This window comes from Benincasa hispida, chromosome 4, assembly GCF_027475165.1.
Source record: "Benincasa hispida cultivar pf3 chromosome 4, pf3_genome.v1.1, whole genome shotgun sequence".
NCBI classification, from domain to species: Eukaryota; Viridiplantae; Streptophyta; class Magnoliopsida; order Cucurbitales; family Cucurbitaceae; genus Benincasa; species Benincasa hispida.
In genome coordinates, this window is record NC_143481.1 from 57,136,751 (window position 1) to 57,162,781 (window position 26,031).

Genomic DNA, 26,031 nt, shown 5'->3' on the forward strand with positions numbered 1-26,031 from the left:
TCACATTCTATAGCTAGTCCATTACGAGCTGGTAGGGGGACCTTGCGGACCTACAGGTCATGGGCTCCAACGATCTGAGATTAGTTGGCTAAGCTCATTAGACCAGATTAATCTCCATTCGTTAACTAATGAAATGGGTCACTCCATTAAAGCCCATAGTTGAACTCCCCTCACTGTAGATATATTATGTCCATGTGATTTAATCATAATCAGTAAGTCAACCCTTCACAGGTTGTTCATAATAACGGCTGGGTAAAATATCTGTTTTACCCTCGAGATTACATCTTATTCCTCAAGTTCCTACAAATTCTCTAATGAAAAACTGGTTTGTGATCCATTCACTAAACCAAACTCTCTCAACCCAGTGAGAGGGTGGGGCCAATTGTTCAAATCCTGAATTCAGTACTTAAGAAAAAAACCTTTCTCCTATCCCTAAATCGGGTAGGCGTGAACTCTATCTTGCACCCTTCCCCAGCTATCTATTAGGTCTTACCCCTGAAATGGGAGCTTTATTGAGCCGATGCTGTTGAGCGAACCCTCACCTATGCAAATCTAAGGATAATCCCGAATAAACGGGAGTTCATATTTACCTCATGATTAAGATCGAGTTACCTAGGTCATCTAGGTGAAATAGTCAGTCTTATATAGTAAACAGTGTTATAAAGTAAGAGTGACCTATTTCTTGGTCCGATCTTATACAAACTCATTGCATAGGATGCCCCCACTCCTCATGTTATAACATGTATGAATTAGGATCAGATCGTATGTAACACTTTACAACTCTTTGTAACAACTACAGAGTAGGCCGCATCCAATTGTGTTATCAGAATAAGGTATCCAACCTTATTCATGTACTATAGATCATTTTGACTATTTACTCGAACCTGTCCACTCTTATGTCTCCACACAAAGTTCAAGCACTCATGTAATAGTCATGGGTTTTAGTTTATTTGATTTAGGCGTTCATAAAATTTATAAAATCAATAATACGTTTATTGATTATAGAAAATATTTATCATTTTACAAACTGCGAGTTTTAGGACATAAAACCCAACAATGCATTCATCCAGTTGCACACCATATGCTCTAGTGCAACCTTGTGCCTACCACCTTGCACGCCTGCCTGTACAGCCCGTTGACTCTACCACACAGACCAACATCCACATAGCATTCTCTTATGCTTACGACATCAACATATATTACGTGGTCCAAAAAATCTCAGGCATCATTGTGTCCAGCCCAACGCATCCCTTGCACGCAACTTAGCTCTCAGCTTGCGCGTTCAACATCATCGTATGGCCCTTAAAGCTGCTTGCTTGTTGGGGTTGATGCCTTAAAGTCTCGTGTCCTATAGTTTGTAAATAGTATATACGAACACCAGTGATTGTTAATATATGATATTTATTTCACATCTTGTTGTTTTTCTCAGTTATTTGTTTTATTTTCTTTACCATAAACCAATAAACATAAAATCCCTGGTTATCTGTATGTGACTCAAGCATGTATGTGGTGACATACATGTGGATCATGTCTTGAGTGATAACCAAAATGGTCTGTAGTATATGGATATAGGAGGGAAACCTTATCCTGGTAATGCTACGGACGTGGTCCGCTTTATGGAATGGTCATAAGTGTTGTGACTTTCCACAGATAGTGTGATCTTGATCATTCGTGTTGGGTACATGCGAGCAAGGTCGTCCTATACAAAGAGTTTGTATAAGACCTGACCACGAAGTGTTAATGTCTCGTTATATAACACCATTAATGATAGAGACTTCACTTCACTAGGATGACCATAAGTAACATGACCTCAATCCTGAGTGAGTTAGGAACTCCTGCCATTGAGGGCGGTTCTTTGATTTGTATAAGTGCGAGTGGCCAGGTCGCCGACTCAAACCTACCATTTTGGGGGCTCATCTAATTTGAGAGCTGGGAACTCAGGTACACAAGATGGAATTCACTGCTTCCCTGAGGCAAGGGTAAGTAGATAGATGGCTCCCCTAAGGGCTGATTCCGAGGCTTGAACGATGTGGCGCCACACACCTTCTCTTGGCCCGAGAGGTGTTCACACATAGTTGGACTATATTGTATTGTTCATTAGAGGAATCAGTGGTACTTAAGGAGTGAGATGTAACTATAGTGGCAAAACGGTAAATTGGCCCAGCTGTACTTACGAGCATCTGTGCAGGGTCATTGTACTCATGATTGGTTGAATCCGATGGACACAGAAATATATCTGTGGTAAGAAGAGTTTAGCTATTGATCTTTAGTGGAATCACTAATAGTTAACAGATGGTGAATCTCGTGGCTAAAGAGTTTAGTCAACTATTCACGTACTGTTGGAGTTTCAAGTCACAGGTCCATTAGGTCAACTAGGTAGCTTGGATAAAGTCGAGAACTAGTGTTTGGGTTAATTTGAAATGTTCAAATTGACAAGAGGAAGTTCAATTATATATGATATAATTGGACTGGATAATTATATATGATATAATTGGCTAAATGTATGAGATACATTATTTTGGAGGAAATTAGATATAAATATGATTTATAACAAGTAAAGGAGAAAATGCTATAGTAGATATATGATATCAAACTATAGAATATAAATATAATATGATTATATTTATAAATTAAATTAATTGATTAATTATTTGATAATTAACCAATTAATCCACTTTCGGACATGGGAAGTGGGGTTGCGAAGGTTATGGTAACCGGCGGGTTAAAGCTATGAAAATCATTTTCATATGATTATTTTATTTGTGCATTTGTATTGCCTGCGCCCAAAAAGAATCCGTAAAAGGGAGATCGCGAGAGCCTATACGATAGAAGCTCGTTCGTCTAAATGATCGTCTAGTTCACGCATTTTCTAAACGATCGTATACATTTTTCCTAAACGATCGTTCAGTTTTTCCTAATCGATCGTGTAGCTCTACTATACGATAAGCATTTCCGCTATATAATAGCAGAGTTTATCTCCCACTTGCTTATCGTCTACACGACGTCTTCTCCTCCGTCCTCTACCAAATTTACCAGAGCCCACTCTTTGGGTTTTTGACACTGAAGATACCCGGGTTTCTCTTGTGGTGGTGTCATCCACGCGACATTTTTTGTGTACATTCAGATCATGCTGTTGCAGTCGACAGACTTGCCGGGTGCTAGTAGATCAGTGGGAGGTTTTCCACTGTTTTGGGTTCAGTCGTTCGAAGAATGTCTTCATCTGGTATGAACCTTTCCTTGTGTTTTATTGTATTCTGAGCATGCTGTTTATGAGTTTAATATGCATAACTATTTGTATGGAATGTATATCGTTTATGTTTCAGTCACTGTGAAATCGGAGCGATCTAAGCCCGCTCATGGAACTCTCGGTTTGAGATCCTTCAGTTCAACCTAAGCAGCTACTTGCTTGTTCAAGATTTCCATATTCAACTTACAATTTGAATAAGTAATTTTTCAGGCCTTTTCTCAAGAAATTTCCTTCTACAAACTTTCTCTATAATGTCTTAGAAAGCTTATCTTAAACTTTTAGCCCAGGATTTCTCGTGGTTTGGCCGAAATTCATCAAGACTGGCTCAAGCTTACCGTAGAGCTCGACCTTCAGTTGGATTCTTCACTCTCTAGCCCGATTCCTCTAGAATTTCTTTTCGACAACCCAACCTGTTTGAATGGCTCTAAAATGACTTCATTTGCAGGAGTGAATTGTTCAAACCTTTTCTTCAAAGCCAAGCTTTCCATTTGCACAAGTGAATTGCTCAAACAACAAACCTAAGCGTGACAACTAGCTTAGCTAGTCGTCACTAAGTTGATCCTTTCCTCTGGGTCATCAACGCAAAGTTCAACTCTCAAGCCAACGCTTGCAATCACTTGGCTGCATGCCTCTTCCAAACAATGCATCACCCAACCTTGGCCAATGCATACCTCACCTTGAGCCTACCACGTCCCTCTTATGGTCTCTTGCTCTTAGACAAACGCATGGCCTAGCCCACGCATAGCTTAGTCTTAACATATCACCAACCAATCGTTAAGCCTTCCTCAACACATAACAACTGAGCATCGCATGCCTCATGTGCCTTGCGCCAAGACTGCCAACACTTCCCAAATAGTCGCACAGTCTTCCAGAACACATCGCATACCTCATCGCATACTTCCTAGCTTCATCGCATAGCTCTAGCATGCATTGAGTACCCAGCACCTTGCGCTCGTCGTGCGGCCCTAGTGCACATCGTTTTTCTCTTATCATGTAGCCCCGTATGCAATTATGCATTTACCTTCTTGCAACGCCCATACCATGCGCCCAATAACTTCAAAGGACTTGGTTGCCGCATAACCTGCCCCAAGCCTCAACGCATCCCTTGCACGCGTGTGCTAGGCTCAGCGCCTAGCCTTGTGCCAACGTGCAACATACCTTGCTCGCGTGCTCACTAACCTTGCTAGCCTTTTGGCTGCTGGATGCCTTGTCAACACATAAGGTTTCAAGTGCTCAAGAAGACCACATTAAAGTGCAAACCTCCAACGCTTAGCTCCCCCATAGCTGACCACACTTGGCCTCCACAAGAGCTTGTCTAACCTCTAAAAGCAAGAATAGCGCATTAGAGCTTGTCTCCAATGCCCAACACAAGGCTAACAGATAGGCTACACCCTTCTAACACTTAGCCATTTCATGTCTTGCCTAACCTCCAAGGAAAAACCGACACCTATTCTTCTTACCAAAATGGTTAACATAAGGCCAACACCCCCAATAACACTTAGCCAAATTTTCCTCTTACTAAGCTATCTAAAACTCACCTGAGTCTAGGTTTTCTAACACTTAGAATTTTCTTCCTCCATCTTTCTACTTTCTTTCCTTTCTTTCACAACTTTACTTTAATGTATCTTTAATCTTACTTAATGCCTATTACTCACTTTTGTAGGGAAAATGGAGTATGGGGTTTATAGTTAAATAAAGTGAAGATCAAGAATAAGTATCCTTTACCTCATATAGATGATCTCTTTGATCAATTAAAGGGAGCTATAGTGTTCTCTAAGATAGGCTAGAGGTCGGGATACCATCAATTGAAGGTAAAAGAAGCAGATGTTCCAAAGACTGCTTTCAAGACATGGGCACTATAAGTTACTAGTAATGCCATTTGGTTTGATGAATGCCCCTGCGATATTCATGGACCTTATGAACAAGATATTCCATCCCTAGCTGGATCAATTTGTGTTATGATTTATTGATGATATTCTTGTTTATTCCAGTAGTATAGAAAAGCATGTGCAACATCTGAGGTTAGTGCTTCAGACGTTGCGAGAAAAGAAGTTGTATGCTAAGTTTAGTAAGTGTGACTTCTAGTTGGATCAAGTTGTATTCTTGGGGCATGTTGTATCTATAGTTGGAGTTACTGTAGATCTCTAGAAGGCAGAAGCAATTGTGAATTTGAAATGACTCTCTACAATATCTGAGTTACGTAGTTTCTTGGGTTTGGCAGGACACTAAGACAATATGTGGAAGGCTTTTCCAAGATAGCACTTCCATCGACCAGATTGACTAGGAAAGATATAAAGTTTCAATGGTCTTCTGATTGTGAGCATAGTTTCCAAGAGTTGAAATAGAGGTTAGTGTCAGCTCCAGTACTTACAGTTCCTACTCTCGACATGGAGTTTGAGATTTACTGTGATGTGTCCCAAACTAGGGACTAGGTTGTGTTCTAATGCAGAAAGGTAGGTTAATAGCCAATTCTTCTATAAAGTTAAAGATGCACGAGTGTAATTACGCTTTGCATGATTTGGTGTTAGCAACAGTAGTTCTAGCTCTTAAGCCATAGAGGCATTACTTGTTTGGTGAACGTTACCATATTTTCACTAATCATAAGAGTTTAAAGTATCTCTTTGATCAGAAGAGGTTGAATTGGAGATAGAGAAGTTGACTAGAGTTAATCAAAGTACCATCCAGGGAAAGCAAATGTGGTGGCAGATACCTTAAGGAGGAAACCAGGAACAACGAGTGCTACTCTTTGTTCAGTACAAGGTTTAATGTTGCAGGAGTTGAGATATGCTAAAGTCGATCTAGCAGTGGATCAGGCATGAGGTTTGTTAGCTTCGTTTTAGGTACGACCTACCTTAATTGATGATATTTTATGTGAACAGTTAGGAGATTCTAGTCTCTAAAACATAGCTGAAGAGGTAGGTAAGAGTTTGAGGACAGATTATGGGTTAAGAATAGATGGATACTTACTTAAGGAAGGGAGGGTTTTTACACCCAATGCCTTAGCATTGAAGTATGAAATTCTAAAGATGTAAGAAGATGTATAGGAATTGCTTAATTCAGCTTATGCTATGCATCCAGGCATTTAGAAGATGTACAAAATGTCGAAGAAGCCGTACTGGTGGCTCGACATGAAAAGGGAGATAGATGAGTTTGTTGATAAGTGTTTGATTTGTCAACAAGTTGAACCTGAATGGCAGAGGCCTGTAGGATTAAGTCTTCTAGTACCAGAGTAGAAATGTGAACATATTATGATGGATTTCTTATTTGGCTTGCCTAAAACCATTAGGTTATGATGGAATATGGCTAATTGTTGATAGGTTGACCAAGAAAGCTAAGTTCATACCAGTGAATATCACTTTTACCATAGACAGACTGGCTAAGCTATTCGTGTTAGGATTGGTGTCCTAAATCTCTTTGTAATCTCGTAGTTTGTAAACTTTGTATAAATATATTGTTGTTAATAAAATAACTGCTATTTTATAAGCATATACTCAATTCAATAAATTAAGATTGCCCTTCCATGATTACCCTTTAGACCTTTAAGGAGATGTGACTGCAGCAGTTACCAACCTTCTTGCTGGTACTTACTGCCTACTATTCTACTTAACCTGACGTAAAACCTTGATATGCACACACATATATATATATACACACATTCAAACATCAACTTATAACAATTGACAAACATTAACAAAGTTCTACATTACTCTTCATTAGTGCAACTTATACAGTTTACATAAGCAGTAAGCGCAACACACTCAACTAGCCCCTATAAAACATAATACATGTGTACTACTTTATACAAAACCCTCACTTAGACTTCTAACATTTTGGTCTTGTGTGGCAGAGAAACATTAGAGTTGTCTTTGGGGAGTGACCGCTACCTATGAAGAAGACATTTAAATAGAGTGAGCTAGAATCCTAGTGAGTGACTAACCTTTGAAAAGTAAAAGACATAAATATCAATCATACTTAATGAAGAGAGCATGAACTAAAAAACGTAGCTGAAAGTTGAGAAATTAGCCAAGAAAGTAATTACATAAAATTTCTCGTACAAGAATTTAACCACGACATAGGCATCATATGCATCAACTCTGGGAGGTCCTTAGGCCTCAACTTTCACATTAAATATCTTTACAAGATAGCGACTCCTTTGGTACGCTCGTGTACTGAACCTTTAGCCTGGTTGGGGGAGGGACCTTCTGGCCCAACTTCCACTATCACCTTAGTCGAGGTGTGTCACTTCTGACGATTACTTATGTCTTTAACTGTAACTCATATAACAACTTCATAACACTTGAAGCATAAAACATAATAACGTTTTGTGGATACTTCCTGAATCTTATTTGAGAATGAGCATTCATCGCTCAAACTCCCAACATCTGTATCATGCCAAGAGACCCATACTTCGGGCTTGGTTACTAAAATATGGCCTAGGAGGCCGATACGTTTGCCTCTCAAATATGGCTTAAGAGACCCATACTTCGGCCTCTTCTTTAGAACTTTCTACATGCATGTGGAGTTATTAAGTACCGTCAACACCTTAGGAACTTCCTGGACACCTTCCATGCTTTCAGTATCTGACTCACTAAAGACATATCATGCTTTAACATCATATATATTGAATCTTTCAGAACGTAGCTTTAAGCTTCGAATTTGTGGAAACTTATCCACAGTCTTTAGAACGCATGCTTCAACATAAAATACTTTATATGGAATAAGGCTATCATATTACCTTGGCATGCGATCAAACAAGCACATACTTGATGAATGTAGGAGCATATCAACATGCAGCGGAAGCAATAAGGATTAATAAGCATTCTAATTAATTAATTTTGGCTACAAATAAAGTATGCCCATACAGTAATAAGAGAGTTTCAAGTCATACCTTTGTAGAACCTTTTGAATCATAAATTCAGCTGCAAATCTTCTCCAAATCTTCTTGTGAACCACCTCTTGGGACTGAAAATAAGCTTGAATGGAGGGAATTTGGAGAAGAAGCACACTGCTGCAACTTGAAGAACTCCTTCTTCAACCTCTGTAGTTTTTCAGCAAAGACTCAAGAATTGCATTAGTTTGCATTACCGATTTCCACTTCAATCTTCTCTATTTATGGCAGGACAATCATTCAATGAAGGACGATGCATGAGGTGCAGCTCATGCTTGGAAGATTGAAGCAAGAATCAAGTGAATTTTGAGTGAGCTCTTTTGACTGAAGATAATGGAATTTTCCAATCTTTTCCTAATTTGTGTTTTATAAATTTTAATTTTTTTAATAAATTGATTTCCAAAATCAATTTAGTTTTCAAAATTGAAAAGTAATTTTAAAAAATTAATTTCACAAATTAAATTTTCTAATAAAATTAATAATAAATAATTACTTAAAAAATTAATTAATTCTAATTAATTTAATATCAAATATTAAATTATTTTTACACAACTTCCACCATCATGAATTTAATATTTAAATCATATTTAAATATTAATTAAATTCTCCAATTCTGTTTAATTCCTAAATTAAATGCATGATTATATCTCATATAATTACTAATTCTCTTAGTTCTAATTTGAACGTCTCAAATTAACTTATCACGCTACTCTAAGGCTAATCCATTTACGAGCTAGTAGGGGGACCTCGTGGACTTACAGATCATGGACTCCAACGATCCGAGATTAATAGGCTTATCTCTTTACACAAAATTAAACCCCATTCGTTAACTAATGGGTCACTCCACTAAAGCCCATAGTTGCACTTTTCTCACAGTAAATATATTATGTCCACTCGATATAACCATGATCAGTAAGTTTACCCTTCACAGGTTGTTCATATTAACGACTTGGTCAAATGCCTATTTTACCTCTAAGATTACCTCTTGTTCCTTAAGTCCCACTGATCCTCTAATGAACAATTGGTTTATGATCTAACCAACAAAACAAGGCCCTCTCGAGCCAATGAGAGGGTAGGGCCCCTTGTTCAAGACCTGGAGTCAGCACCCTATGTCCCCAACTATCTACTCAGTCTTACTGCTGAAATTGAGGTTTATTTAGCCGGTGCTTTTGAGCCAACCCTCACTTATGCAAACCTAAGGATAATCCCGAATAAACAGTAGTTCATGGTTAGCTCAGGATTAAGGTCAAGTTACTTAGGTCTTCACTTTAAAATAGTCAATCATAAACAGTAATCAGCGTTATAAAGTAAGAGTAACTGATTTCGTGGTCCGATCTTATACAAAACCCTTTGCACAGGATGCCCCCACTCCTCATGTCATAACATGTACGAATTAGGATCTCTTTGTAACAACTACAGAGTGGGCCGCATCCAATAGTATTACTCGATCCTGATCCACTTTTGTGTCTCCACATAAAGTTCAAGTACTCATGTAATAGTCATGGATCTTTTAGTTTATTGGATTTATTTCTTTAAAAAAATAAGCAATTCATATATTCAATAACAACTTATTGAATTTTCAGAAATATGTTTTATTGTTTACAAACCACGAGTTTTTAGGACATAAAACCCAACAAACTCCCACTTGGACTCAAACTTTTGTGGTAACTTATATATCCGAATATATAATACTGAGTTTTTAAGTTTTATAGGGAAATACAATAAACTTGGGCATCACATACCCATGGTTTATCATACGGTATCTCCTACCTAATAAGATGCATGGGAAAATTAGATAAAATGGTGGGGATGTCTTCATCGCATTGCTAAGCCTAGTCGCAAGGGTAACCCCAGCCAGCGCAAGTTATGCGATTATGCTACACACACTTGACAAAGACGCATGCGATGTATATGCGATAGTGTCGAGAGGACTTATGTCTAAGTCTCTATTCCCGCTCACGTGCTCTCACATATAAACAAGATGATTGCATACCACCTTATCCTACTTCTGGACGCATGCGACGTGACCGCATACTTTCATATCCTATCCATAGGGTGCATGCACTGTGTGATAGCAAACGAAGCTTATTCCTAAGTCTCCATTCTTGCTTATGCAATCCGCTCTCCCGAGTCTAGATTTGGCTTTTAGACTACTCTCCTGAGTATGCCTAAATGATGAATGATGCATTCATAAGATAAGGTAATCACTTAAACATGGTTGACATAAGAATATTCCTATCCCTAAGAACACTGCTTACTTTGCTTAATGCATTCAACTACTTACCCTCTCGGGCAGTTAGTTGCTGTTGATTCTACTCATAGACAAGCATTGTGTCCACTTATAGATAAGCGTTGCTACAACTTCACACTAGGCAAATAGGATTTTCACACAACCCTCACGCAACGCACACCACTTGGTGGTTTGCTATATGCTTCATATGTCTATGCCGCATGATTAAGTATGTGATACTATAGCAGTCTTACTTAGTGGTGCAATGAAAGTAAAGGATGCTAAGTAAATGAAGATGGAGATGAAATCGAAGGAAAATATAGAAATGCATTGATCACAGAATTGATGGAACACGAGACATAGACAGCGGAATAAGGATCTAATTACACTCTAATTTCTTTTAATTGAAAGGAAAAAACATTAAAAAAAAATAGGATGTAAACATAAGTTTTTAACACCTCACAAAGCACTAAACCAAAGTGGGCTATGTGTTATTCTATAATGTTTACACATAGTCCACTTAAGTTAGTGGGATTATCCAACAAAAATGTTGGATGATTCCACTAACCCTTAGTCAAGGGCAAAATGGTCTTTTTCTATTTGGTCAAAGTCAAACTTTGACTTTTAGCGAAAAATCAACCCTTTAACTTTTTACAGTTTTGACTCTCTTGACTAATTTTGACCTCCCGAACATGAATCCGCATTCATATTTTCGAAATTCAAATCAAATTTTAATATAGAGCGCCATACAAAAAATCGATAGCGATATCGCAAATACTTGTTGATTTTAATCCCTTTTCCTAATTCGAACAATTCAAATTAATCCAACATACTGTTCTAAGTTTAATCTATATGAGCTAGCAAGGGGACCTAATGGACCTATAGATCATGGGCTCCAACAATCTGAGATTAACTGGTAAAACTCTTTAACTTAATTAATCAACATTTGTTAACTAATGGGTCATTCCACTAAAGTCTCGTAGTTGCACTCCTCTCACTGTAGATATATTTCTATCCATCTGATATAACCATAACCATTAAGTAAATCTTTAACAGGTTGTTCGTGGTCTTGGTTGAGTCAAAATACCGTTTTACCCTTGAGAACACTTCTTGTTCCTTCAGTACCACTGAATCTCTAAAGAACAATTGATTTGTGGTCCAACCAAAAAATCCAGTTCCTCTCAGCCTAGTGAGAGGGTAGGGCCCCTTGTTCTTATTTCGAAGTCAACACTTAAGGGAACAACCTATCTACTACCCTTACAGACGAGTAGGAGTGAAGTCCGTCTTACACCCTATGTCCACAGCTATTTACCCGGTCTTACCCCTGAAATGGGAGGCTTATTGAGCTAGCGATGTTCAGCTGCTCTCACCCATGTAGATCTAAGAATAATCCTAAATAAATAGGAGTTCATAGTTAGCTCGGGATTGAGATCGAGTTACCTAGGTCATCAAATTTGAATTAATTTATTTTAAATAGTAAACGGTGTTATAAAGTAAAAGTGACTAAGTCGTGGTCCAGTCTTATACAAACTCATTGCATAGGAGGCCTCCACTCACATATCTCTATATGAATGATTCAGGATCACATCGTTTGTACTAACTACAAAGTGGGCCGCATCCATAGTGTCCGTAGAACAAGAGGCCCAACCTTATCCCTATACTATAGACCATTTTAGGCTATATACTCGAACTTGATCCATGTTTTATGTCATCACATAAAGTTCAAGTCTACATTAAATAGCCTCAGGACCTTAGTTTATTGGATTCAAGATTACATTTCAATAACAATTTTATCGAAAAATAAAAAAGAATATGTTTATCAATTTACAAACTACGAGTTTTAGGACATAAAATCCAACAAGAATGTATTAATCTCTTAAGCCACAATGTAATATAATACACAGATAGAAGAGATATGGAGGCCCAGATGGAGGAAATATCTTGTTTCCATCGGATGTGTGTCAAGGCTGTCGTTGGTGCCATGGATGGGCGGTGGAGTAGTCTCTCTCGAGATCTAGCTCCGATGAAGGCTCCGGTCGTCACTCGGAATGGATGAAGGAATGAAGAACTCTCAAGAACATCCTCTCACCCTTTTGTCTGGATCACAAGGATCCACCCGAAGGTAGAAACTTGGATGATTTGAAGTTGTGCTCTAATGCTTCTATTTATAGAGCTTGATTGTCGACATCATTAATGGACTTGCTCTGAATCTGACACTCGTGGCGTGACGATCTTGCTCTGAATCTCTTCCACTCGCGACGTGGTAGGTGAAATGTCAACATCATCTATTGATAATCCCAATGTATGCGTTCATGCTTGCATTCAACCAACCTTGCGATCGCCCTTTTATTATGGTTATTATTCTGTAGCCGCAATCTCCTTGCGATGACCGCATTCGCTCGATAGCCGAAACACCCATATGTCGGACGTATGTCATCACCACATGTGATCATCTTCGTGATAGCCTGGCTTCCAGGCATGCGATTGATTCTTACGTTAGCTACAAAAATAGACAATTGAACGCAAAATAACGCAGTGGGTTAGTCGAGATTCTCAATGTCGATCGATGCAAGCTCGGTTTCTCATGAATTCTAAGTATAATCACCGCATATTCTACTTAACAGCCCTCATAATTCTAAATAAAAGGCCTATAATAATGTACATTTCTTCTCGTCATCAAAGTGCTGCACAGATCTCATGGTGGGATATATCTAGGGACGTGAGAACTAAAATCAATATATCATATATTTGATTTTTCATTGAACAACTTCCTCTCATTCACCATGATCAATTCACGCAAGAACTTTTCGAATGGAGGTCACTCCTAGGGTGACACGAAGTGCCGCATGAACCTTTCAGTGTGAACATCTTGAGAACGTGAAAATTTTAAAATCAAAACATATTTGATTTTAAAGTGAACAACATCCACTATTCACCAAAGTCTCGATTCATGTAAACACTTTTCGAATGGAGGTCACTCGCAGGGTGACACGAATTGCCACATGAATTTCGATTGTGAACTCTTAGGAACGTGAGAGCTAAAAATAATCATATCATATATGTTTATGAATCTCCCACTGAAGTGTTCTAACATATCATATACGTTGTTTGATTTTCACTGAAGTGTTCTAATAGCGTATCATATATGTTATTAAACTCCCACTGAAGTGTTCTAACATTAAACGGGGTATACGTTTCTTTAGGTTTGTTCCGGCTAATTAAACAACCTATGCCTAGGTATTTATCCAAGTATAATGTTTATAATTGGATTTAACTTACGATGTCTAGGTGATAAACTAGTTTTAAAACCTCACATCGCTCATGTATTGCACATAAAACCGGTTAACAACACTCAATAGTTGGACCATAATCCCCAGGTAGGAGGTGTTCCATAGACCATCAACATAAATACCCCCAACCTTCGACAGGATTATATACCGATTGAGTTTGTAACCCGAGTTTTACGAGTTTAACGACCTATTTTAACTATTAAAATGAGTGGTTAACCTAGGTGAGCATGTAGCTGTTCTTTGTTATGGATTTCAAATTTCTAACCTAATTTTATAACAGCTTACAAAACATTGGACATGCTAAACATCCACAACATACATCAAAGGCATTCAATATTTAATATAACATTTATATTAAATAAAAGAAACCCAAAACATGCATACTATATATTATAACATTTTATAACATACTTTCAATGCATGTAACATACTTCCTATGGTGGGATTTTAAATCTACATTGCATACTGTATGCACATACAAGATTTATTTAATTATAACATACATCATATGCATAAATAATTAAACACATACTGATATGGTTTTAGTTTTTGCATTTTCAAGCAAACAAAGGCCTAATTATTACAAAACAACAAGAAACAGCTCCAAACGGCTTTTGAATCGCTTCAACCGCCCCAAACTGGACCTGAATAGTTTGAACCGGACAAAAATTGCCTGAACTAGACCAGCCAAAAACAATTTGAGGCCGAACTAGATAGAAGCTGAAGAAAATCGGTCGAACCAGCTGTTCTCGCTAGCTCTTGCTAGTTATGGTGTCGAACGGTTCAATCTCGCTACTCTCGCTAAGGCAAGTGTCACTCTATTCAAATCTTGCTAGCTCTAGTCATGAACGGTTCATCTCTCGCTAGCTCTAGTCACGCTTGGTTCAACTCTCGCTAGCTCTATCTAGCTCCATTGAATCTTGCTAGTTTGGAACAGAAATCTCACTTGAACTTCGATCGAAATCTTGCTGTCATTGAAATTATGAGCAGCGTTGCAATGCTCAAGGGCAGTGTTGCAACATTTCCTGGATAGAAGCTCATGATCTGGAAATCTATAGCTCGACCTTCTTCACTTATTTCTTCAATTACAACTTAATTTAAACTCTAACGACTCCAAATAAATTACAGACTCTTGAGCACACATATAAGCTCATCAAAAAAGAGCCAATTACAAATTTAATTAAGGAATCAAAGAAATTTAAATGCTAAAACTTAGAAAACCATATGGGTGCACCATTTTCATATATCTCATGAAAAAACACCCACCACACCTAAACCAAATTGAATGCTTAAATGATTCTTTGATACCAATTGTAGGAGTATATCAGCATGTAGTGGAAGCAATAAGGATCAATAGCCATTCTAATTCATTAATTTGGGCTATAAATAAAGTATGATCATACAATAATAAGAGGGTTTCAAGTTAAACATTTGTAGAACCTTTTGGATCACGAATTCTGCTACAAATCCTCTCCAAATCTTCCTGTCAACCATCTTAAGATCTTCCCTACTATTCTCTTGGAGCCTTAGATTGAGTTGTGGAACTCAAAATAAGTTTGAGTGGAAGGAATTTGGAGAAGAAGCATATTGCTGCAACTTGAAGAACTCTTTCTTCAACCTCTTAAGTTTTTTCAACAAATACTAAAGAATTGCATTAGTTTACATTACCGATTTCCACTTCAATCTTCTCTATTATTGCAGGACAGACAATCATGCAATGAAGGAGGTTTCATGAGGTGCAACTCATGCTTGGAAGATTGAAGCAAGAATCAAGTGGATTTTGAGTGAGTTCTTTCAGTTGAAGTAATGGAGTTTTCCAATGTTTTTCTAATTTGTGTTTTATAAATTTGAATTTTGTTTTATAAATTAATTTCCAAAATCAATTTAGTTTTCAAAATTAAAAACTTTATTGATTTTACAAAATTAATTTCACAAGTTAATTTTTCTAATAAAATTAATAATAAATAATTACTTAAACAATTTAATTAATTTTAATTAATTTAATATCAAGTATTAAATTAATTTTATGCAAATTCCACCTTCATGAATTGAATGCTTAAACCATATGTAAATATTAATAAAATTGTCTTATTTCGTTTAATTCCAAAATTAAACACGTAATTATATCTCATATAATTACTAATTCCCTTAATTCTATTTTGAACGTTTCAAATTAACTTATCACGCTACTCTAAGGCTAATCCATTTACGAGCTATTAGGGGACCTCATGGACCTACAGATCATAGGCTCCAACAATTCGAGATTAATTGGCTAAACTCTTTATATGAAATTAACCCTTATTCGTTAATTAATGTGTCACTCACTAAAGCTTATAGTTGCACTCATCTCACTATTGATATATTATGTTCACTCGATATAACCATGATTAGTAAGTAACCCTTCAAAATTTGGTCGTGATAATGGCTGGGTCAAATGTCTATTTTTCCCCTGAGATTACCTCTTGTTTCTTAAGCCCACTGCACCTCTAATGAACAATTGGTTTATGATCCAATTAAAAAATCGAGTCCCTTTCGGGTCAATGAGAGAGTAGGGCCCCTTGTTCAAGACCCAAAGTCAGCACTTAAAGGAACAACCTCTCTACTATCCCTGAAAGCAGGTAGGAGTGATTCCATCTTGCACCCTATGTCCCCATCTATCTACTCGATCTTACCATTGAAATGGAGGTTTGTGGCATGGTCCTCATCTACCTCATTGTTCTTATGCATCCAAGTAGTCTCATTTTCTTAAGCAATGTATCCACATGATCTCTTTAATGGTTTCTTGGTATACTTCCTTTCCAAGTGGTTGTCTCATGCTTTGCCTATGCTCCAAACATAGCCTTCTCTCTGCCTCAACTCCTTTGATTCCTACCCATGAATAGGGCATTCCCTTGACTATAACTCAAACACATCGTCCTCCTTGTCTTCATCTAACTTGGCCAACCATCACTTGTCTTTCCCTTGTTCATTTCCACACATGGCCTACCATGCAACCTTGAGGTGTGATAAACTCTTCTTCCTTTAGACTACCTTTAATGCATGGTTGCCCCCTTTGACAACATTTAAAAATTTATTTCCTTACTAAGTACCTTTTTGTGCATCAACCTCCTAAAGCATACCTATCATTAACTTAACCATTTCAAGCCTTCCTCCTCAAACGTTCCCAAGGCCCACACAAACCATGCTTCCAAGAACCTTGGGGCAACCCTAACAAGTCACTCCACCTTGGAGAATCCTTAGGGAAAAGTTTCAGGGTTCACACCTAGAGAGAGGGTTTAGAGTAGAGTATGGAGTTTCCCTCTTGTTTATTGGATTATCTTCTGTATTCATGCATTCCTTATTTGGTTCTAAATTTCTTATTAGGGGTAGATGAATTCTTAGGTTTAAATTATTGAACACTTTGTTTCTCGTATGTTAATCTATATTTACTCTTTCTAGCATGACCATTCTTAATGCTTTGAAATGTTTGATCGATATTTGAATGATTTGATGGTTTACAATCATGCTTGAACAAGTGAGTTTTTTTATTAAATCATGCATGTTAAACTATCGATTGAACACAGTTTTGTAGTCGAATAATGGTAAAGATTGTTGATGAAGAAACGTAATGCCATGTTGGTAGGGTCGAGTTTACCATCACCCGTAAACCCTTGCTACACAAATAATATTTATAAATCACCGAACTAACTACTTATACTAACTGGTAGTACAAGCGACAAGTTCGAGGTCGAACCTCAGGGAAGCACGAAAGATTAGTTCATCAAAGCTCGTTTTCAGTTAAAGAGATAAATGGGGGTTTGGTGTGGATTGATAAACGAAATTGCATAAAATAACATGCAAAAAAAGTAAAGATAGAAGCGCAATTAATCAAGATGTCTTAGCTTAGAGGAATGGATTCACCCAATATAATATAGATCATTGAACCAATTTATGACTTAAACTTCTTGTTTATGTTTAGCCCAATTGATTGGAATCCCAATCAATGATCCTAGTTATCTAATTAATCAAAATGCACAGAAAACGAATCCACTCCATACAAATTATCAAATCGTATTAAGTTCTAAGGATTATGCTATGTTGAGTGTTTAACTTCCAACGTCTCATTAAAAAATCAATATGGTTTTTCTCTAGGTTAATAGGAGCAGTCCTTTTTGCCTAATTACCTATTGCTTCCATTGGGATTAACTTATAATTATATGTCACATATTACAAGTTAATCACAAAGCATAAAAATTACACAACAATATCATTGGGCGTCAATGAACAATTAAAATCATGCAATTCATAAATGTAAATTCGGATTAAAACCCATAGACAAGTTCGTATACATCAATAAATCAAAATCTCACAAAATTATATCGAGTTCCTCCGAATCCCTAAGCTAAGAAACCAAAACCTCACCTTCCCATGGAGATGGGAAGCTACAATCTGACATCTACTCGATAAATTACTAAAGAAACACCCAAAACACAAAGTTGAAGAGAGAAGAGAGGGGAAATTCAGCTGGATGCCGAAGGTGGGTGTCTTCACTGACCTAAAGTGAAGAAACATATATATAGAGTAGCATCGCAGCGTTGCAACGCTACTCTTCCTTGCAGCGCCATTTCGTCTTCAATTTGTAGTGTTGCAACGCTACATGTAGCATCGCAATGTTGCCCTATTTTGCACGTAGGTAGCTACTGCCTTTTAGCGTTGCAACACTCTATCCAGGGGTGTTTTCGTTTGTTCATGTCCTTTTGAAGCCTAATTTCTTAAATTAGCTCCTAATTTATCCAATTTAACCCCAAATAGCTCGTCTCAACTGATTTTATCTCCAAGATGCTCAATACCTACAAAATCATCAAACAAACGCATTAAACATAGTAATGACCTAGAATTAAGGCGAGGAAAATCATCTTAAAAAAAAAAAAATGAAGTGACATTTTGAGAATAATAACTCCACTGTCAACGCAATGGGGAAACCCATGTTGATAAGAGTTAAGCTGTGAAAGGCACTTGCTCGAAGTTAGATGTCTGCATGACACACGTGGGGGCAAGCCAAACGAAGGCAAGTAGCTAGGATCAGCGCATAAGTGCAACTCCTCTGTCCAGTGCAAGCCAAAACAAATGAGACAAGAGTTGAGTTGAATATGGAATGCAACCAAAGTTGGATGCCCACATGACACATGTAGGGGTAAGCCAAAACGAAGGGCATAACTAGTTCAATGCCGTATTTGAATAAGCCATCGCAAAGTTTTGAAGTATTTTTGAATGAACGCATTCTCAAAAGCTAAACACAAAATTGCGGTGAATGAATAAAAGCTTTTGAGCAAAGGCTTGCTGGATTTAACTTAGACAAGATCTTTTTGAAGAAGCATCCAAAGTGGAGGAGAGCTTTGCGGTGATGGTCAAAGGTATGTGTAAATTATATTCTGAGAAGCTGGTCATCGCAAAAGAAAGCATGAAGGTGAGTTAGAATTTCTTGAGTATAACGCATGCTTGAGGACAAGCACGATTTTAAGTTTGGGGGTGTGATGACATGTAGAAATGCATGTCATCTTAGGCCTTTTACTTAGAATTATGAAGGTTGTTAGGCAAAATATGTGGCAATCATGATAGGAATTCACGAGAAAGTGAGCTTGCGTCGATTAGCATGATGAATCTCAGCTAACCGATTATTTTGCGTTTATTATGCATTCAATGTTCTATTTTTGTAGCTAATGCAGGAAATGAATGCAAACGCGGAAACCATACCACTGCATAGACGACCACATGTGGAGAAACACTCCATCGCAAAGGCAACCACATCGATCAACGCATGGATGTTGCGGTAATCAGCCATTGCATCCATCGCATGGGAGTTACGCTCGTCAAGCAATTGCAGTCATTGTGTAGAGTTGCGGCATTAAGCGAATGCACTCATTGAATGATTGTGACTGCGCGACAACGCAAACTAATGGGATCAATGAAATGTAGGTCAAATGAACGCATCAATGCATCTACCTCGAGAAAATCCAAAGCTGATGCTGACATTTCACCTACCACGCCGTTAGTGGCAGAGGTTCAGAAAAAGACTAACGCGCTGAACGTTAGACTTAGAGTAGTCCAATTAATGTTGTTGGCGACCCAAGCTCTATAAATAGAAGCCGACGAGCTGAAATTCAAGTTATCCGGGGGAGGATCCTTGTGAACCAGGGACTTTCCCTGCGATCCATACAAAATGCGTGAGAAGACGCTTGAGAGTTCTTCACCTCCTTCATCCATTCCAAGTGACGATCGGAGCCTTTGACCAGAGCTAGATCTTGAGAGAGTCAACTCCTCCGCCCATCCATGGCACCATCGGCAACCTTGACGCACATCCGCTGGAAGCAAAGTTTTGCTTCCAGCCAGTCATTTCTTTTTCCTTTCTTTTCCTATATTGTATTGTATGACATTTTGTGATTAAGGAATTAATACAACTTGTTTTCAATGAATTTCTCTGTTTCCTTCAATTCCATCTCCATCTTCTTTGCTTAGCATCTTTACTTTCATTGCAACACTTAGTGGGAGTGCTTGGGTATCGCATACTTAGTCATGTGGATTAGGGATATGAGGCATATAGCAACCCACCGAGAGATGTGCATTGCGTGAGTGTGCGAGTAACCTTATTTGCTTAGTGTGAAGCTGCTGCAATGCCTGTCTATAGGCTAACGCATTGCTTGTCTATGAGTAAAGTCAGCAACAATCAACTACCCGAGAGGGTAAGTGGTTGGACGCATTAAGCAATATATGCGTTGTTCATTAGGGATAGTAACAATCTTGCGTCAACCAAGTTCATGCGATTGTCTTGTAGTATGTATCCTTCATTCGTCCATTAGGGATACTCGAGAGGGTATTCTAAGGGCAGGATCCAGGCTTGGGAAGATCAGGTCAGAATCTCGGCTCGAGAGAGTCAGATTAGAACGCATAACACAAGAGATAGGAGCTTAGGAATAAGCACTGTTTGCTATTAACCCATCACATGCATCCTAGAGATAGGATACGATTGTGTGTGGTCACCGTAGCGTTGTGTGCATTTTGCATCATCGCATAGGAAAAGAGTAGAGACTTAGAAATAAGCTCTATGGACACTTTTTCATTCAACACATGCATCCTAGAGTTAGAAGCCTTGCATTTGCATTGGAAAATGATTTTTTGTGCATGAGTGTAGCATGATCGCATTGGTTTGCGTTGACTAGGGTTACCCTGGTAGTCACTCTTAAGGGGTGCAATGAGAACATCTCCGCATTTTATCTATTTTTCCACACATTTATTTCATGTCAAGGTTTTTCGTATCTCCACCTTTCATGCATATTCTCATTGCATTGTCTACTAGATAGGAGTAGGAGTAGGATTAACTTAGCAACATCCCTTCCATTCTTTTATTCAAATCGCCGCATGCACATTACCGCATACATATAACTATAAGTCCCTGTGTTCGACCTCAGATTATCCGAGAAACTTGCATTCGCGTTATACTTGGCATGAGCTCAAAAAAACTTGTGACAGGACGCATGGTCATTGCATACATTAATTAACGCATTATCAGTCCAACGCATGACCATCGATGCATGACTATCAATGGATATCTCAGGAACATGCATCGCATACTATGTCCAAGGGAATTTGGTTGTCAAGCAAACTTGACCTCCTAATTCCCGCCATCAGAAGATAGCTAACACCACCCTTTTGTGATATCAACTGCCCAACTTTACCAACTCATAGATAGCTAGGCTAATATACAAACATTATAACTAATATGAATGATTACAGAGTTTCATACTGTTTTACAATTTTAGCTTAACTATCCTAATGACTTTCAGTTAACATTATTTGAGTTCCGCATTGTGAGATTGTACTAGTTTAGACCTCGGGTGGCTTTTCCCAAAACGATCCACTTTCGCTACTGGGGTGGGGGGGTGGGGGGGGCAAAAAAAATGGAAAATGTGAGCTATAAGCCTAGTGAGTGGTGCTTTTATAAGGAAAAAAGTTCAATTTTCAAAAACTCGTTTTGGGTAAACAATTCCAGAATCAAACAAGTATCACATAATAGAATGTACCCTCCTCAGCTTGTCAGCTGGATATCCCTATCATGATCATGTATTTCCCCGGGTATTCTCGTGAATAACCCACAATGAATAATGTGGAAACAATCCCAGAATCCTACAACCTGCCAAATGTGCAGATGTCAACAATTCCTGCTAAACATGCTTGGGTATGCTGACAATCCCAGCTAGATACATCGAAAATTCCAGTAAGGCATTCACAAAGCATGCTAACAAAATCCTGGGTACAATTCCAGTTTTCAATGCAATTACACAAGCATTATGACAACCAACATAACAACAATCAAGGTCCAGACAAAACACATTTTCTAATCATGCCATTATTTCAAATATAACCTATATTTGAATTCCTCCTGATTAGTTCTCAGGGAATTCCTTAACCAGCTTCTTGCCTTATTTCTTTGAATTCCTCCTCTTTCCAAAGAAATTCTAAATTAGTCCATAATTCTTCCAATAACTCCAAATTATTCTTAAATAAACTTAAAAATTAGAAATAACCACCTTACCCCCTTTAAAATAATCAGAATAGGCTTGACTTTACAAAAACAACCTTGTGGAGGTTATTTTGGCAAGCTAATCGGCGTTGGGCTACAGGGTGGGCATGTCTGTGCGAATAGGTGGGTAAGGATGCATGTAGATGGGTAGCAGTTCTCGCACTGGGCAGCACTGGGCATCTGAGCGTGTGCCTGGGATGCGTCTGTGCGCACTGTTCCAATGCCTCGACCCATGGTATGTTAGTATGCAACCGCTTAAGAACATTTAGGAAGCGTTGAAATTATCATTCATCATTTTTCTTCTTAAACCTATTGGGAAATAGTGGTGGTTGTCGCACAATCTCTTCAAACTTTAGTGAAGGTTTATTGCCTTTATCTTTTCCTTTCGACCTTGGCTTTTCAAAGGTGCCAATGTCTGTTGTGGAATTTCTCTTTCCCTTTTGCATCAAAGGCTCTACTTGCCCTATTTTTGCTGATGTACACTTTGAATTTTGCGATGATGGATCTTGCAGTTGATCTGCTGGAGTAGACTCTAGATTTGATGAGATGGAAGGATTGCATTGAAGATTAACAGACTTTCTAACTGGTTCCTCAGACCTTGTGGAGCTAGCAGTTAATGTTTTCCTACTTCTTAGAGCCACGACTTGACATTAGTCCTTCCCATTAGTGCGTGTATGCTTAGGGAATTCAATATTACTCGATAATTCCCCTTTGCTATCCCTGCTTTAATTCTCCTACAATCTTTCATACTTAAAGCTCTAGAGTAATACTATTCTTTTGGATGCACTCTTTTAAAAATGATTCAAGAGGCATTGCATAGCTCGATGCATGATGTAATCGACCCTGCATTTGTTGATTTCCTTGAGGTGCTTGACTGAACCTTGGTTATGTACCTCGATTTTCATTCTGTTGTGTCTCGGCTTTATCATTTTGCTGATTACCCCTCATGCAGAGTTTGGATGGTTGCACCACCTAGGATTATAAGTATTACTGTAGGGGTTTTTTCATATGAAGCAGACTGACTGCGGGTTCATTGGGCACATGTCAAAACAATGTGGTTCACCGCATCCTATACACCCATCTGCAACTACTTGGGTCAACACATTGACCTGATTCATGCCATTTGAATTGATTTGATTCATCACCATAGCTTTGAACAAATCAGTAATAGTGGCCATTTACGCTGAGAGATAATTAGTTGCCTCTATTTCTAAGATTGAAGCTTTCCTTTCTCATTGTTCTGAAACCATCATCGATCCCTTCTTCATTGTTCAAAGAAATTCTATCCAAAATCTGTTTGGCTTCTTTGTATGTTTTATCCATCAGACCCCTTACTGTCACGGTGTCAGCTACTGATTACAATGTCTTACTCAATTTGTCATAAAACATTGACATAGTAAGCAATTAGGTAGACCATGATATGGTTAGTTTCGAATGAGGCTCTTGAAGCTAGCCATGCCTCACTTAAAGTCCCTGAGTCTTTTTGTTTGAAGATTTTTACGTCCCTTCTACGTTAAGCATTGACGTTTTGTGGAAAATATTTTTGTATAAATTTTTCGGCCATGCCTTCCCATGTTCAGATTTCTTTTTGCTCAAAAGAATAAGTGTAAACCCCGTACTCCATTTTCCTACATAAATGAGTAACAATGCATGTTAAGTAAAATTATGAAAGGAGGTAAAGAAAGTAGGAAGATGGAGGATGAAAATTCTAAGTGTTAGAAATACTTAGTCAAGGGTGAGTTTTAGATAATATAACAAGTGAAAATTGGCTAAGTATGGAAGCAAAGTGTAGGCATGCATTGATGGAGAAGTGTGGACGCATGGGGTTGCATATGTAGCAACCAAGGCTTGTAGAGGTTAAGTGTTGAAGGCAAGGATAAACTATGCGTTGGTACTAAGGATGAACGCATGGGTTGAAAGGCATGATGCGTTGATAAGGCTTGCGGCAGCCTCAAGTGTGTGCGAACAAAGGCGCTGGATGATCGTGTAACAGATGAGCGGCGCTATATGATTGGGTATGCAATTTTCTAGTAAGTGAACGACACTACACGATGAGGTAGGCGATCGTGTAGCAATTGCACGGAGCTCCACGATGTGGTAGGTGATCGAGCGGTAAAGCCCAACGCTAGACGATGTGAAGGATCGCGCTAAACAATCGCGCTATGCATTGGACGATAGCGTAAGTGGCACTACACGATCGGCATCAACGCTAGATGATGAGCTGCACGACAAGTGCTAGACGATAGGTGTTGGGTGCTAGATGATAGGCGTTGGGCGCTAGACGATGGAGTATGCGATGTGCGCAAGGCGTTGAAACTCGATGCACGCTAAAGTTATGCTATGAGGCAAAGGCCTAACATGGGTTATGAAGGAAGTGAAGGAATAACAAATTAATTGAAGAAACTCACTAATTGGAATTGGCCGGAAGCACTAAGTGTTGGATGAGGTGGCGGTTTGACCATTGAATAGGGGAGGCGGCAGGAAGTACAAAAGGGAGAGGAACGACTTGAGCAAATTAAGTGAGATCGGTGTCGTTTGAAAGCTAGGAGAATCTAGTTTTTGATTGTTTTTCCAGAGAAAGATCTCAGACGGAGAAGATCAAAAAGTGAAGAATTTGTAGAAGGGGTAGATTGTCGGATTAATCAGAGCCCGGAGTGAAGATTGGATGCTCCAAGCCAAATTACAAGGAATTTGGGGCTACAATTTTAGGATAAGAAAGTAACTCAATTCTAAACAAGTTTGTAGAAGTAAGTTTCTTAATAAAAGTTCTGGATTTTGAGTTATGAATTTTTTAAGTTGAATCAGGAAATCGATGCGTAAGCAGGCAGTTGATTGGGATGATTAAGCAAGTAGCTCACCATAGTGAACGAGAGCGAGAGCGAGATAATGAAGGGGTGGATCTCGTTAAGGATAAAAATCTCGCTGGAAAGTGGCAAATCTCGCTAGAAGTAGTAAATCTCGCTCATGAGGGTGATCTCGCTCATAATGATCATCTCACTAGTAATGCTGATTTTTGTTGATGAAGTTTCATTAGTACGTAAACAATCTGAAGCATTTTGACGAGAATTTTAAGGAATCTAATGGGGAATTATGTCCTTTCAGTCCAAGAGAAGCTAGAAGAGGCATATAAACCGTTAAGAACCCCGACGAGCTGTGAGTGACTCTAAATGCTTTAAATGTTTTAAGTAAATTTTTAATGCTTACGAATGTCTAGCAATGCATGTTTACTAAAAGCTATTTATGACAACTATTCTAAAAGAGTTACCAGGCAACACATCTTAGATTAATGTTATGTTTATGCTATGCTTTTCAATGAACATGAGGATGCGTTAGTATAGAATGCTTTTGGGCAACTAAGTTATTAAGAGATAAGAATATGCAAGTTCAGTATGAGTAGCTCAATACTAAAGGACTAGATGAGAAGGTACTAAAGCTCAGTCTTATATTTGAATAGCTCAGTACTGAAGAACTAGATGAGAAGGTATTGAAGCTCAGTCTTAGATTTGAATAGCTCAGTACTGAAGGACTAGATGAGAAGGTACTGAAGCTTAGTCCTAGATTTGAATAGCTCAGTACTGAAGAACTAGATGAGAAGGTACTAAAGCTTGATCTTATATTTGAATAGCTCGATACTGAAGGACACAGAGAAGGTATCCGAGTAGCTCGATACTGAAGGACACAGAAAAGGTATTTGAGCAGTAGTACCTAAGGTATGACGGTACTTAAACTAGAATCACACAAATGTAAGAAAAGTTGTTATTGGTAGTATAGAGATCACTCCACAGTAACTATGGATTGACGTTGAGGAATTGAGTAAAG